The 17,912-nt window shown below is 35.3% G+C and overlaps 1 protein-coding gene across 1 annotated transcript in view; it reads left to right on the top strand.

Annotated features, from left to right (window-relative positions):
- The first annotated feature begins 565 nt into the window (after positions 1-565).
- Positions 566-17,912, top strand: part of Pbp49 (proximal sequence element A Pbp49) — a 58,068-nt gene continuing 40,721 nt past the window's right edge. Inside the window, exons 1-2 of the mRNA XM_089228339.1 lie at positions 566-630; positions 2,433-2,527. The gene's annotated coding sequence lies outside the window, so the exon portion shown is untranslated. The remainder of the gene's footprint in view (positions 631-2,432; positions 2,528-17,912) is intronic.

Here is a 17,912-nt window from a genome sequence, read left to right as displayed (position 1 = left end):
GTATACTGTAAACCCACGAATAGTTTTAGCAGTATACCGCCGATTAAAACAAATAACAATACACAAAACACAACATTTGATTTTAATTTACGCGCGCGTAGTTAGAATAATGTGATTGACCGAACAGAATTACGCGCATGCGCACAAACGGTTGGGGCTCTAGGTTATTCTGGCTTCAAGAATTAGCTCGATACCTACATCCATAATTTATGATATAAAAGGAGACGATATCACAGACATATAAAAATATTTTTAAAAGTATTTTTATATATCTGTGGACAATATACATGCGCGTATCAATTTCTCTTAACAATTTTAAATTTCTGATAATAAGACGAAATAGTAGATAACATGGTAATGGTATAGCTATGTCATCGGTGAACGCGGTAAATTGTTAAAACCTCTAAGACTTTATAAATATTTATAATTAGTTATATTATAATAATTATATACCTATAAAAAGTATAAATCTGTGGCACAGTCAATATAATTTATACTGTTCGGGTAAATGAATAATTTCATAAAAATCAGTATTCAGTATACCAACATCCATTTCAGAGCGGCGAATATGATGCGTTTAACGTTCGTAACCGCACAAACAGAAGTTTCACTAGAAGAATCGATGTTTTTGTAAGTTTTTTTTAATATTCTTTTGTTGTAAATATATTTATATAAATATGTCCAAACGGACGAGCGTCTTAAATACTGAAGCGCGCAATAGTATTAAAAACGGTAAACCATACACCCTTATGACGCGCAAAATTCAATAATTAACACTTATATTTCACGCGTATCTTTTTTTCTAAACAGAAAGTTTTCAACTTTCCCCAACCAAAAAAATACATAAATAAATAAATAAATATGCTTCAAATAGGTATAAATAAATCGTATACTTAAAAAATATTGTAGATTTTACTACTTATGAACTTGTGGACTAGTTTATAAGGTTCAGTATGGCATGTGACAACCATTTATTGTTATTTACTTATAACTTATTATCGGGGACTGACATAGGTATAAAAAATAATTAAAGCCTGTCAGTAAAAGAATTGGTGGATTATGTCTGTACACATATACAATGATTTTCCCATTGATAAATAATTAATGATGATCATTGATCAATGAACATTCGTATTTTAATTATTATATTTTAAATTCAATATTTATACAATTCTCATTCTATTATAATATAAGTTTTAAAAAAATATCCAAAACAAATCATAAGATGTAGCGAAAGCACTATTAAATAAAAACTATAAATTACTTGATGTATAGCAACTGACAATAGACAAATATTATTATAAGACAGCTTACTGAATTAAATTTACAAGGTTTTTTTACTAGAAACATATTACTATTAATATCTATCGGAAATAAACTGATGACATTTCAAATTTAAAATATTCACAAATAGCTTAAAATAAAATAATATATAATTTACCTACCCATATTATGTGGCCATTGGCTATTACATTTAATATCATACCAAAAAATAAAAATACGTAAATATATATTAATAAATTATAAATGAATAATAACTATAGTTGTTAATTTTGAATTCTTATAATAATTAGAGAATTTTATATGCTTTGAAAAAATGTATGTTGCTTACTTCGTTATCTGGATTTAGACCAAGACTTGTTCCGATGTCATGACTTATGTTTAGTTCTTTTAGTTTTTCAAATATTTTGCATTCTACGCAGAGGCGTATTTAGGCACACGCCCTATAGGCCCGGGCCTAGAGCGGAAACATTGGAGGGCGGCCAATTTCAACAATTTTTTTTTACAAAATTAGAAAAATTATTTTTCATTTGATGAAATCAAACTCATCTAATTTTTGTTCGCTCAAAATTAATCATATATCTACATATATCTCAATGTATCTTTTTAATATAATATTATAATATAATAAATTGTATATTTAAATACGTTTTAGAAAAAATTGTAGGAAGTATGAAGGGGGAGGAAGGCGGCGAATTGGAAAGTGCCTAGAGGCGGAAAAACCTTAAATACGCCACTGATTCTATGAAGATGTGTTTGATTGTAATTGTGGTGCCACATGCTTGGCATATTGGTGGATTTTGCCATAATTAATTTATTGTAATAAATATTAATTCTTAATTTCGTATTCGGAGAAAATGGTTGACTTAGAATTTTACAAACTAGCTGGCGCCTGACATGGTCGGTACGGAAATTTAATGTATACTTTAAAAATCAGAAATTACGTTTATTTTAAATTAACATTTTTATTTAATATTTTATAAAAAATATATTTTAGTAAAAATATGCACGCGCCTCTAAAATTTAAACACCATCTTGAGACGCAATCGATTAAAGATTCTAAAATTTCAATAAAATAGCAAAGCAGAAATGAACGAAAAACATCCTTTCCGTATAATTTTTTTATTTTTCATAAATAACATTATTTCTAGACTTCAAGTCAGAAGTATTTGATGCGTTTTCATATCAGCGTCGGAATTCATCCACGTCACGGAGTCCAATAAAGCCCGAAAAATTGATATTTAAGGTAAGTTTGTTTTAATACCTATTCTTTTGCGGCTTGCAATTATAAAAAAATTGAGGTACACGTTCGTACACTTTTACAATGGTGATTTTCGCAAATAGTTTATTACCTATGCATTTGAAACTAAAAACATATATATTTGCAAACATACTTTATATTACGATTTTTTCAAATATAATAAAATACTCTCTTGAACCCAAAAAGTCAGATTTATAGTCTTTTACAATTTTTTAAGTAAAATCAAGACTACCATATTTTGATATATGGCTGTATTTCATACAGAAATTGATTTTCATAGATACTAAAATATGGAAGTATTGAATTTAAGCTATATGTTTATTTTTGTACCATATATCCAATTATATGACAATATTGAATTTTAAATTACTTATAAATAATAAAATATTATCAACTGTTAGTTATTTAAAATTTGATTAAAATTGTTGTATTATAATCGTACAGGTAATAAGTTTGGCAATTAATTATTTAATAGTTGTATGTAATCAATATCTTTAATCAAAAAATTATTATAAAACACTAAATACAAAAAAAATACTTTTTGTAATTTAGTTAATAAAGTGAAAAATTAAAAAAAATTCTTAACTGATAATAAGTATAAAATTATTAAAAGCTATTGAACAACAAGACTAACATTATTTACGAATTTAAATAATATAGGTAATACTTTTTTGAAATACAATGTAAAAAAAAGTTACTTTTTTTGTAATTATCATGACCTTACACTACCTATAAAAATAGCTTTAAAAATAAAAATAAGTATAATTTTACTAAACAAATTAATCATTATCTTTAAGGTTTATTTATTTTATTATTATTATTACTATTAGTATTAGTATTCATTATTAGTAGGTATTATTAATTTCAGATACTTCTAAGTGTTTTTAAAAATTATGGTAAGTACCTATCTGGGATAAGTTTTGCTTTGACTGTTTTAATATGCGAGATTCCAGGCTCTTCAGTAAATGCAAATTTCTAATTTATGTCTGATGATTTTATTTTTGAATTCCTAGTTTTTTTAAAAACTATAATTACTTTAAAATCTCCTTGCTCATAAGTTGTTGTATAAAAGCTCGGTCGGGGAATTCTTTTGTAACTTGGTTAGGCCGATCAGAGTATGTCATTGCAATTTTTTCTATCCGAGTCATGTAGGTTTATAACGTTCGATCACGTTGCCTTTGTAATTTATATTTTCAATAAATAAGGTATGATAAAAAAAAAGTATTCACAAAAATTAAATCTTCAATAAAATTCCATTAATATTTATCACAATCTAAACAATAGGAACTGTCTAAACCATCATTACTCAATGATCTAATAATTGAAAATAAATTGTTCAGTTTATGAGTTTGGAGATTGTGGACTGAAGTCATATATAAAATTTCAAAATTTTTTTAATTTCTTCTATTCTAATTTATTTGACTATTGTTGTTTATGTGTATTTCATATACTTAGCATTACATACTGCAGTCTTCAGAGTGTATTATAATTTTTTTTTTTTTGTTTTGATCCTTAAAAACAAATTGCCTGCGGACGCCAATCCCCTCTTTCCATTTTTTTTTTTCATAATTTAACTCTAGTTTATTTTTTTGTATACAAACATTAAACTTCAATAACCATGTTCCCTATATGTAATCTATAATCCATGATTTTAGTAATCTAAATAGTTTATTTCTTTATTTTTTTACACATTATATACTGCAGTCTTCAGTATGTATTCTAATCTAACAATTATTTCCAATTTTTTTTTTTTGTTGATCCTTAAAAACGATTTGCCTTCGCGCGCCAATCCCCCTTTTCAATTTTTTGTCACAAATTAGTTCTGATTGATTTTTGTGTACACAATTATTAATTTTAAATGTCTATATACCACTATTTAATATCGATCCAACATGATTCTATTAATCTCAACAATTTATTTCATTTCATTCACTTATTATTACATACTGCAATCTTCAGAGTGTATTCTTTTATTATAATTTTTTATAATTTTTTTTTTGTTTTGATCCTTGAAATAAATTTGCCTATGGGCGCCAATCCCCTCTTTCAATTTTTTTTTCATAATTCAGTTATGATTGATTTTTGTGTACTCAATTAATAATTTTAAATGTTTTCATACCACTATTTATTATTATGAATTTATTATTATCAACAGTTTATTTCATGTCCTTAATTTAGCCTTACATACTGCAGTCTTTAGTGTGTATTCTTAAATCATAGTTTAACTTAAATATTTTTTTTGTTGATCATTAAAAACAATTTGCCTTCGGGCGCCAATCACCCTTTTCAATTTTTTTTTTCACAATTAAATTCTGATTGATTTTCGTGTACACAATTATTAATTTTAAATGTCTTCGTAACACTTTTAACACTTTTTAATATCGATCAATCATTATGATTCTTTTAATCTCAATAATTTATTACATTTCATTAACTTATTATTACATACTGCAGTCTTCAGAATGTATTCTTATATTATAATTTTTTATAATTTTTTTTTTTTTTTTTTGATCCTTGAATCAATTTGCTTGCCGGAGCCAATCCCCTCTTTCCATTTTTTTTTTTTCATAATTTAGTTTTGATTGATTTTTGTGTAGAAAAACTTTAATTTTAACTTTATTTTGTATGTGTATTCTTTTATTAACATTTTTTCGAATTTGTTTTTTTAATCCTTAAAAACAATTTGCCCGCCGGGGTCAATCCCCTTTGTTGAACCTTAAAAACAATTTGCCGCCATGGACCGCCAACATAATTAAACTCAACGCGCACGCCGTTCTGTTGTGGGTTACTCAAAATTGTTATAAGTTACTTTTCTTATGAAAACGACGACGTCGGACCGCCAACATAATTTATCTCAACGCACACGCTGTTCTATTGTGAGTTACTCGAAATAGATATATGTTACTTTACTTGTGACGACGACGACGTCGGCCCGCCAACTTAATTAAACTCGGCGAGAAAATCATATTGTAACGAATAACTCTAAATCGTTTTAAGTTACTTTTCTCGCGACGACGCCGAAGTCGGACCACCAACATAAATTATCTCAACGTGCACGGCGTTCTATTTTGGGTTACTCTTATTCGTTATAAGTTACTTTTCTCGTGATGACAACGACGTCAGACTGCCAACATAATTAAACTCGGCGGACACATCATATTATAACGAATAACTCGAAATCGTTATAAGTTACTTTTCTCGTGATGACAACGACGTCAGACCGCCAACATAATTAAACTCGGCGGGCAAATCATATTATAACGAATAACTCTAAATCGTTATAGATTACTTTTCTCGTTATGACAAGGACGTCAGACTGCCAACATAATTAAACTCGGCTGCCACATCATATTATAACAATTAACTCTAAATCGTTATAGGTTACTTTTCTCGTTACGACGACGACGTAGGACCACCTACATAATTTATCTCGACGCGCACGCAGTTCTATTGTGGGTTACTCTTAATCGTTATAAGTTACTTATCTCGTGACGACGACTACGTCAGACCGCCAACATAATATATCTCAACGCGCTCGCTGTTCTGTTGTGGGTTACTCTTAATTGTTATAAGTTACGTTTCTCGTGACGACGACGAAGTCGGACTGCCAACATAATTTATCTCGACGCACACGCCGTTCTAATGTGGGTTACTCTTAATCGTTATAAGTTACTTTTTTCGTGATAACGACGACGTCAGACTGCCAACATAATAAAACTCGGCGGACACATCATATTATAACGATTAACTCTAAATCGTTATAAGTTACATTTATCGTGATGACGACGACGTGAGACTGCCAACATAATTAAACTCGTGGGACACATCATATTATAACGAATAACTCGATATCGTTATAAGTTACTTTTCTCGTGACGACGACTACGTCAGATTGCCAACATAATTTATCTCAACGCGCACGCCGTTCTATTGTGGGTTACTTTTAATCGTTATAAGTTTTCTTTTCTTGTGAAGATGAGGAAGTCGGACCACCAACATAAATTATCTAAACGTGCACGGCGTTCTATTTTGGGTTACTCTTAATCGTTATAAGTTACTTTTCTCATGATGACAACGACGTCAGACTGCTGATATAATTAAACTCGGCGGGCATATCATATAACTGTAAATCGTTATAAGTTACATTTCTCGTGATGACGACGACGTGAGACTGCCAACATAATTAAACTCGGCGGAAACATCACATTATAACGAATAACTCAATATCGTTATAAGTTACTTTTCTCGTGACGACGACGAAGTCGGACTGCCAACATAATTTATCTCGATGCGCACGCCATTCTATTGTGGGTTACTCTTAATCGTTATAAGTTACTTTTTTCGTGATTACGACGACGTCAGACTGCCAACATAATTAAACTCGGCTGCCACATCATATTATAACAATTAACTCTAAATCGTTATAGGTTACTTTTCTCGTTACGACGACGACGTAGGACTGCCAACATAATTTATCTCGATGCGCGCGCCGTTCTATTGTGGGTTACTTTTAATCGTTATAAGTTTTCTTTTCTTGTGAAGATGAGGAAGTCAGACCACCAACACAAATTAACTCAACGTGCACGGCGTTCTATTTTGGGTTGCTCTTAATCGTTATAAGTTACTTTTCTCGTGACGACGACGAAGTCGGACTGCCAACATAATTTATCTCGATGCGCACGCCATTCTATTGTGGGTTACTCTTAATCGTTATAAGTTACTTTTTTCGTGATTACGACGACGTCAGACTGCCAACATAATTAAACTCGGCTGCCACATCATATTATAACAATTAACTCTAAATCGTTATAGGTTACTTTTCTCGTTACGACGACGACGTAGGACTGCCAACATAATTTATCTCGATGCGCGCGCCGTTCTATTGTGGGTTACTTTTAATCGTTATAAGTTTTCTTTTCTTGTGAAGATGAGGAAGTCAGACCACCAACACAAATTAACTCAACGTGCACGGCGTTCTATTTTGGGTTACTCTTAATCGTTATAAGTTACTTTTCTCGTGATGACAACGACGTCAGACTGCCAACATAATTTATCTCAACGCGCTCCCCGTTCTGTTGTGGGTTCTTCTTAATCGTTATAAATTACTTTTCTCGTAACAACAACGACGTCGGACCGCCAACATAATTTATCTCAACGCGCACGCCGTTCTATTTTGGGTTACTCTTAATCGTTATAAGTTACTTTTTTCGTGATGACGACGACGACGTCAGACTGCCAACATAATTAAACTCGGCGGCCACATCATATTATATCAATTAACTCTAAATCGTTATAGGTTACTTTTCTCGTTACGACAACGACGTCGGACCGCCAACATAATTTATCTCGACGCACAAGCCGTTCTGTTGTGGGTTACTCTTAATCGTTGTAAGTTACTTTTCTCGTGACGACGACGAAGTCGGACTGCCAACATAATTTATCTCGACGCACACGCCGTTCTATGGTGGGTTACTCTTAATCGTTATAAGTTACTTTTCTCGTGACCACGACGACGTCTGACTGCCAACATAATTAAACTCGGCAGGCACATCATATTATTACGAATAACTCTTAATCGTTATAAGTTACTTTTGTCTGACGACTACTACGTCAGACTGGCAACATAATTAAACTCGGCGGCCACATCATATTATATCAATTAACTCTAAATCGTTATAGGTTACTTTTCTCGTTACGACAACGACGTCGTACTGCCAACATAATTTATCTCGTCGCACACGCTATTCTATTGTGGGTTACTCTTAATCGTTATAAGTTTCTTTTTTCGCTTTGACGACGACGTCCGACTGCCGATATAATTAAACTCGGCGGGCATATCATATTAAAACGATTAACTGTAAATCGTTATAAGTTACTTTTTTCGTGATGACGACGACGTCAGACTGCCATATAATTTATCTCAACGCGCTCGTCGTTCTGTTGTGGGTTACTCTTAATCGTTATAAGTTACTTTTCTCGTGACGACGACGAAGTCGGACTGCCAACATAATTTATCTCGACGCACACGCTGTTCTATGGTGGGTTACTCTTAATCGTTATAAGTTACTTTTCTCGTGACGACGCCGACGTCAGACTGCAAACATAATTAAACTCGGCAGGCACATCATATTATTACGAATAACTCTTAATCGTTATAAGTTACTTTTGTCTGACGACGTCTACATCAGACAGGCAACATAATTTATCTCAACGCGCGAGCCGTTCTATTGTGGGTTACTTTTAATCGTTATAAGTTTTCTTTTCTTGTGAAGATGAGGAAGTCAGACCACCAACATAAATTAACTCAACGTGCACGGCGTTCTATTTTGGGTTATTCTTAATCGTTATAAGTTACTTTTCTCGTGATGACAACGACGTCAGACTGCCGATATAATGAAACTCGGCGGGCATATCATATTTTAACGATTAACTGTAAATCGTTATAAGTTACTTTTTTCGTGATGACGACGACGTCAGACTGCCAACATAATTAAACTCGGCGTCCACATCATATTATATCAATTAACTCTAAATCGTTATAGGTTACTTATCTCGTTACGACAACGACGTCGGACCGACAACATAATTTATCTCGACGCACATGCCATTCTATTGTGGGTTACTCTTAATCGTTATATGTTACTTTCACCGTGATGACGATGACGTCGGACTGCCAACATATTTAAACTCGGCGGGCACATCATATAATAACGAATAACTCGAAATCGTTATAAGTTACTTTTCTCGTGATGACAACGACGTCAGACCGCCAACATAATTAAACTCGGCGGGCAAATCATATTATAACGAATAACTCTAAATCGTTATAAGTTACTTTTCTCGTGACGACGACGAAGTCGGACTGCCAACATAATTTATCTCGATGCGCACGCCATTCTATTGTGGGTTACTCTTAATCGTTATAAGTTACTTTTTTCGTGATTACGACGACGTCAGACTGCCAACATAATTAAACTCGGCTGCCACATCATATTATAACAATTAACTCTAAATCGTTATAGGTTACTTTTCTCGTTACGACGACGACGTAGGACCGCCTACATAATTTATCTCGAAGCGCACGCAGTTCTATTGTGGGTTACTCTTAATTGTTATAAGTTACTTTTTTCGTGATAACGACGACGTCAGACTGCCAACATAATTAAACTCGTGGGACACATCGTATTATAACGAATAACTCGATATCGTTATAAGTTACTTTTCTCGTGACGACGACTACGTCAGATTGCCAACATAATTTATCTCAACGCGCTCGCCGTTCTGTTTTGGGTTACTCTTAATCGTTATAAGTTACTTTCACCGTGATGACGATGACGTCGGAATGCCAACATAATTAAACTCGGTAGGCACATCATATAATAACGAATAACTCTAAATCGTTATAGGTTACTTTTCTCGTGACGACGACGAAGTCGGACTGCCAACATAATTAAACTCGGCGGACACATCATATTATAACGAATAACTCTAAATAGTTATAGGTTACTTTTCTCGTTACGACAACGATGTCGGACTGCCAACATAATTTATCTCGATGCGCACGCCATTCTATTGTGGGTTACTCTTAATCGTTATAAGTTACTTTTCTTGTGAAGATGAGGAAGTCAGATCACCAACATAAATTATCTCAACGTGCACGGCGTTCTATTTTGGGTTACTCTTAATCGTTATAAGTTACTTTTTTCGTGATTACGACGACGTCAGACAGCCAACATAATTAAACTCGACGGAAACATCACATTATAACGAATAACTCGATATCGTCATAAGTTACTTTTCTCGTGACGACGACTACGTCAGACCGCCAACATAATTTATCTCAACGTGCACGGCGTTCTATTTTGGGTTACTCTTAATCGTTATAAGTTACGTTACTCGTGATGACAACGACGTCAGACTGCTGATATAATTAAATTCGGCGGGCATATCATATTGTAACGATTAACTGTAAATCGTTATAAGTTACATTTCTCGTGATGACGACGACGTGAGACTGCCAACATAATTAAACTCGTGGGACACATCATATTATAACGAATAACTCGATATCGTTATATGTTACTTTTCTCGTGACGACGACGACGTCAGACTGCCAACATAATTAAACTCGGCGGACACATCATATTATAACGAATAACTCTAAATCGTCATAGGTTACTTTTCTCGTTACAACAACGACGTCGGACCGCTAACATAATTTATCTCAATGCGCACGCCGTTCTATTGTGGGTTACTTTTAATCGTTATAAGTTACTTTTCTTGTGAACATGAGGAAGTCAGACCACCAACATAAATTATCTCAACGCGCTCGCCGTTCTGTTGTGGGTTACTCTAAATCGTTATAAGTTACATTTATCGTGATGACGACGACGTGAGACTGCCAACATAATTAAACTCGTGGGACACATCGTATTATAACGAATAACTCGATATCGTTATAAGTTACTTTTCTCGTGACGACGACTACGTCAGATTGCCAACATAATTTATCTCAACGCGCTCGCCGTTCTGTTTTGGGTTACTCTTAATCGTTATAAGTTACTTTCACCGTGATGACGATGACGTCGGAATGCCAACATAATTAAACTCGGTAGGCACATCATATAATAACGAATAACTCTAAATCGTTATAGGTTACTTTTCTCGTGACGACGACGAAGTCGGACTGCCAACATAATTAAACTCGGCGGACACATCATATTATAACGAATAACTCTAAATCGTTATAGGTTACTTTTCTCGTTACGACAACGATGTCGGACTGCCAACATAATTTATCTCGATGCGCACGCCATTCTATTGTGGGTTACTCTTAATCGTTATAAGTTACTTTTCTTGTGAAGATGAAGAAGTCAGATCACCAACATAAATTATCTCAACGTGCACGGCGTTCTATTTTGGGTTACTCTTAATCGTTATAAGTTACTTTTTTCGTAATTACGACGACGTCAGACTGCCAACATAATTAAACTCGACGGAAACATCACATTATAACGAATAACTCGATATCGTCATAAGTTACTTTTCTCGTGACGACGACTACGTCAGACCGTCAACATAATTTATCTCAACGTGCACGGCGTTCTATTTTGGGTTACTCTTAATCGTTATAAGTTACGTTACTCGTGATGACAACGACGTCAGACTGCTGATATAATTAAACTCGGCGGGCATATCATATTGTAACGATTAACTGTAAATCGTTATAAGTTACATTTCTCGTGATGACGACGACGTGAGACTGCCAACATAATTAAACTCGGCGGACACATCATATTATAACGAATAACTCTAAATCGTTATAGGTTACTTTTCTCGTTACAACAACGACGTCGGACCGCTAACATAATTTATCTCAATGCGCACGCCGTTCTATTGTGGGTTACTTTTAATCGTTATAAGTTACTTTTCTTGTGAACATGAGGAAGTCAGACCACCAACATAAATTATCTCAACGCGCTCGCCGTTCTGTTGTGGGTTACTCTTAATCGTTATAATTTACTTTTCTCATTACAACAACGACGTCGGACCGCCAACATAATTTATCTCAACGCGCACGCCGTTCTATTGTGGGTTACTTTTAATCGTTATAAGTTTTCTTTTCTTGTGAAGAAGAGGAAGTCGGACCACCAACATAAATTATCTAATGTGCACGGCGTTCTATTTTGGGTTACTCTTAATCGTTATAAGTTACTTTTCTCGTGATGACAACGACGTCAGACTGCTGATATAATTAAACTCGGCGGGCATATCATATAACTGTAAATCGTTATAAGTTACATTTCTCGTGATGACGACGACGTGAGACTGCCAACATAATTAAACTCGTGGGACACATCATATTATAACGAATAACTCGATATCGTTATAAGTTACTTTTCTCGTGACGACGACTACGTCAGATTGCCAACATCATTTATCTCAACGCGCTCGCCGTTCTGTTGTGGGTTACTCTTAATTGTTATAAGTTACTTTTTTCGTGATGACGACGACGTCGGACCGCCAGCATAATTAAACTCGGCGGAAACATCACATTATAACGAATAACTCGATATCGTTATAAGTTACTTTTCTCGTGACGACGACGAAGTCGGACTGCCAACATAATTTATCTCGATGCGCGCGCCGTTCTATTGTGGGTTACTTTTAATCGTTATAAGTTTTCTTTTCTTGTGAAGATGAGGAAGTCAGACCACCAACACAAATTAACTCAACGTGCACGGCGTTCTATTTTGGGTTACTCTTAATCGTTATAAGTTACTTTTCTCGTGATGACAACGACGTCAGACTGCCAACATAATTTATCTCAACGCGCTCCCCGTTCTGTTGCGGGTTCTACTTAATCGTTATAAATTACTTTTCTCGTAACAACAACGACGTCGGACCGCCAACATAATTTATCTCAACGCGCACGCCGTTCTATTTTGGGTTACTCTTAATCGTTATAAGTTACTTTTTTCGTGATGACGACGACGACGTCAGACTGCCAACATAATTAAACTCGGCGGCCACATCATATTATATCAATTAACTCTAAATCGTTATAGGTTACTTTTCTCGTTACGACAACGACGTCGGACCGCCAACATAATTTATCTCGACGCACAAGCCGTTCTGTTGTGGGTTACTCTTAATCGTTGTAAGTTACTTTTCTCGTGACGACGACGAAGTCGGACTGCCAACATAATTTATCTCGACGCACACGCCGTTCTATGGTGGGTTACTCTTAATCGTTATAAGTTACTTTTCTCGTGACCACGACGACGTCTGACTGCCGATATAATGAAACTCGGCGGGCATATCATATTTTAACGATTAACTGTAAATCGTTATAAGTTACTTTTTTCGTGATGACGACGACGTCAGACTGCCAACATAATTAAACTCGGCGTCCACATCATATTATATCAATTAACTCTAAATCGTTATAGGTTACTTATCTCGTTACGACAACGACGTCGTACTGCCAACATAATTTATCTCGTCGCACACGCTATTCTATTGTGGGTTACTCTTAATCGTTATAAGTTTCTTTTTTCGCTTTGACGACGACGTCCGACTGCCGATATAATTAAACTCGGCGGGCATATCATATTAAAACAATTAACTGTAAATCGTTATAAGTTACTTTTTTCGTGATGACGACGACGTCAGACTGCCATATAATTTATCTCAACGCGCTCGTCGTTCTGTTGTGGGTTACTCTTAATCGTTATAAGTTACTTTTCTCGTGACGACGACGAAGTCGGACTGCCAACATAATTTATCTCGACGCACACGCTGTTCTATGGTGGGTTACTCTTAATCGTTATAAGTTACTTTTCTCGTGACGACGCCGACGTCAGACTGCAAACATAATTAAACTCGGGAGGCACATCATATTATTACGAATAACTCTTAATCGTTATAAGTTACTTTTGTCTGACGACGTCTACGTCAGACAGGCAACATAATTTATCTCAACGCGCGAGCCGTTCTATTGTGGGTTACTTTTAATCGTTATAAGTTTTCTTTTCTTGTGAAGATGAGGAAGTCAGACCACCAACATAAATTAACTCAACGTGCACGGCGTTCTATTTTGGGTTATTCTTAATCGTTATAAGTTACTTTTCTCGTGATGACAACGACGTCAGACTGCCGATATAATGAAACTCGGCGGGCATATCATATTTTAACGATTAACTGTAAATCGTTATAAGTTACTTTTTTCGTGATGACGACGACGTCAGACTGCCAACATAATTAAACTCGGCGTCCACATCATATTATATCAATTAACTCTAAATCGTTATAGGTTACTTATCTCGTTACGACAACGACGTCGGACCGACAACATAATTTATCTCGACGCACATGCCATTCTATTGTGGGTTACTCTTAATCGTTATATGTTACTTTCACCGTGATGACGATGACGTCGGACTGCCAACATATTTAAACTCGGCGGGCACATCATATAATAACGAATAACTCTAAATCGTTATAGGATACTTTTCTCATTACGACAACGACGTCAGACCGCCAACATAATTTATCTCAACGCGCACGCCGTTCTATTGTGGGTTACTTTTAATCGTTATAAGTTTTCTTTTCTTGTGAAGATGAGGAAGTCAGACCACCAACATAAATTATCTCAACATGCACGACGTTCTATTGGGGATACTCTTAATCGTTATAAGTTACTTTTGTCGTGATGACAACGACGTCAGACTGCAAACATAATTAAACTCGGCGGGCACATCATATTATAATGAATAACTCTAAATCGTTATAGGTTACTTTTCTCGTGACGACAACGACGTCGGACCGCCAACATAAATTATATCAACGTGCACGGCGTTCTATTTTGTGTTACTCTTAATCGTTATAAGTTACTTTTCTTGTGACGACGACGACGTCAGACTGCCAACATAATTAAACTCGGCAGGCACATCATATTATTACGAATAACTCTTAATCGTTATAAGTTACTTTTGTCTGACGACGTCTACGTCAGACTGGCAACATAATTAAACTCGGCGGCCACATCATATTATATTAATTAACTCTAAATCGTTATAGGTTACTTTTCTCGTTACGACAACGACGTCGGACTGCCAACATAATTTATCTCGTCGCACACGCTATTCTATTGTGGGTTACTCTTAATCGTTATAAGTTACTTTTCTCATAATGACAATGACCTCAGACCGCCAACATAATTAAAGTCGGAGGGCATATCATATAATATCGAATAACTCTAAATCGTTATAAGTTACTTTTCTCGTGATGACAACGACGTCAGACTGCCGATATAATGAAACTCGGCGGGCATATCATATTAAAACGATTAACTGTAAATCGTTATAAGTTACTTTTTTCGTGATGACGACGACGTCAGACTGCCAACATAATTTATCTCAACGCGCTCGTCGTTCTGTTGTGGGTTACTCTTAATCGATATAAGTTACTTTTTTCGTGATGACGACGACGACGGACCGCCAACATAATTTATCTCAACGCGCACGCCGTTCTATTGTGGGTTACTTTTAATCGTTATAAGTTTTCATTTCTTGTGAAGATGAGGAAGTCAGACCACCTACATAAATTAACTCAACGTGCACGGCGTTCTATTTTGGGTTACTCTTAATCGTTATAAGTTACTTTTCTCGTGATGACAACGACGTCAGACTGCCGATATAATGAAACTCGGCGGGCATATCATATTTTAACGATTAACTGTAAATCGTTATAAGTTACTTTTTTCGTGATGACGACGAAGTCGGACTGCCAACATAATTTATCTCGACGCACACGCCGTTCTATGGTGGGTTACTCTTAATCGTTATAAGTTACTTTTCTCGTGACAACGACGACGTCAGACTGCCAACATAATTTATCTCGATGCGCACGCCATTCTATTTTGGGTTACTCTTAATCGGTATAAGTTACTTTTCTCGTGACGACGACGATGTCGGACCGCCAACTTAATTAAACTCGGCGTGCAAATCATAATATAACGATTAACTCTAAATCGTTATAAGTTACTTTTTTTGTGACGACGACGAAGTCTGACTGCCAACATAATTAAACTCGGCGGGCACATCATATAATAACGAATAACTCTAAATCGTTATAGGTTACTTTTCTCATTACGACAACGACGTCAGACCGCCAACATAGTTTATCTCAACGTGCTCGTCGTTCTGTTGTGGGTTACTCTTAATCGTTATAAGTTACTTTTCTCGTGACGACGACGACGTCTGACTGCCAACATAATTAAACTCGGAAGGCACATCATATTATTACGAATAACTCTTAATCGTTATAAGTTACTTTTGTCTGACGACGACTACGTCAGACTGCCAACATAATTTATCTCAACGCGCTCGCCGTTCTGTTGTGGGTTGCTCTTAATCGTTATAAGTTACTTTTCTCGTGAAGACGACGAAGTCGGACTGCCAACATAATTTATCTCGTCGCACACGCTATTCTATTGTGGGTTACTCTTAATCGTTATAAGTTACTTTTTTCGTGATGACGACGACGTCAGACTGCCGATATTATTAAACTCGGCGGGCACATCATATTATAAAGGATAACTCTAAATCGTTATAAGTTACTTTTCTTTGACGACAACGACATCAGACCGCCAAAATAATTAAACTCCACGGGCAAATCATATTTTAACGAATAACTCTAAATCGTTATAAGTTACTTTTCTCGTGATGACATCGACGTCAGACTGCCAACATAATTAAACTCGGCGGGCATATCATATTATAACGATTAACTGTAAATCGTTATAAGTTACTTTTCTCGTGATGACGACGACGTCGGACTGCCAACATTATTAAACTCGGTGGGCACATCATATTATAAAGGATAACTCTAAATCGTTATAGGTTACTTTTCTCGTTACGACATCGACGTCGGACCGCCAACATAATTTATCTCGATGCGCACGCCATTCTATTGTGGGTTACTCTTAATCGGTATAAGTTACTTTTCTCGTGACGACGACGATGTCGGACCGCCAACTTAATTAAACTCGGCGTGCAAATCATAATATAACGATTAACTCTAAATCGTTATAAGTTACTTTTTTTGTGACGACGACGAAGTCTGACTGCCAACATAATTTATCTCAACGCACACGCCGTTCTATTGTGGGTTACTCTTAATCGTTAGAAGTTACTTTTCTCGTGACGACGACGACGTCAGACTGCCAACATAATTAAACTCGGCAGGCACATCATATTATTACGAATAACTCTTAATCGTTATAAGTTACTTTTGTCTGACGACGTCTACGTCAGACTGGCAACATAATTTATCTCAACGCGCGCGCCGTTCTATTGTGGGTTACTTTTAATCGTTATAAGTTTTCTTTTCTTGTGAAGATGAGGAAGTCAGTCCACCAACACAAATTAACTCAACGTGCACGGCGTTCTATTTTGGGTTACTCTTAATCGTTATAAGTTACTTTTCTCGTGATGACAACGGCGTCAGACTGCCAACATAATTAAACTCGGCGGACACATCATATTATAACGAATAACTCTAAATCGTTATAAGTTACTTTTCTCATAATGACAATGACCTCAGACCGCCAACATAATTAAAGTCGGAGGGCATATCATATAATATCGAATAACTCTAAATCGTTATAAGTTACTTTTCTTGTTACTACAACGACGTCGGACCGCCAACATAATTAATCTCAACGCGCACGCCGTTCTATTGTGGATTACTCTTAATCGTTATAATTTACTTTTCTTGTGAAGATGAGGAAGTCGGACCACCAACATAAATTATCTCAACGTGCACGGCGTTCTATTTTGGGTTACTCTTGATCGTTATAAGTTAC

This window comes from Diuraphis noxia, unplaced genomic scaffold, assembly GCF_037042655.1.
Source record: "Diuraphis noxia isolate RWA-SAM2 unplaced genomic scaffold, SU_Dnox_SAM2 contig0005, whole genome shotgun sequence".
Taxonomy (NCBI): Eukaryota; Metazoa; Arthropoda; class Insecta; order Hemiptera; family Aphididae; genus Diuraphis; species Diuraphis noxia.
Note: the sequence above shows the minus strand (reverse complement) of the source record. Positions and strands in the feature narration are given on the sequence as shown.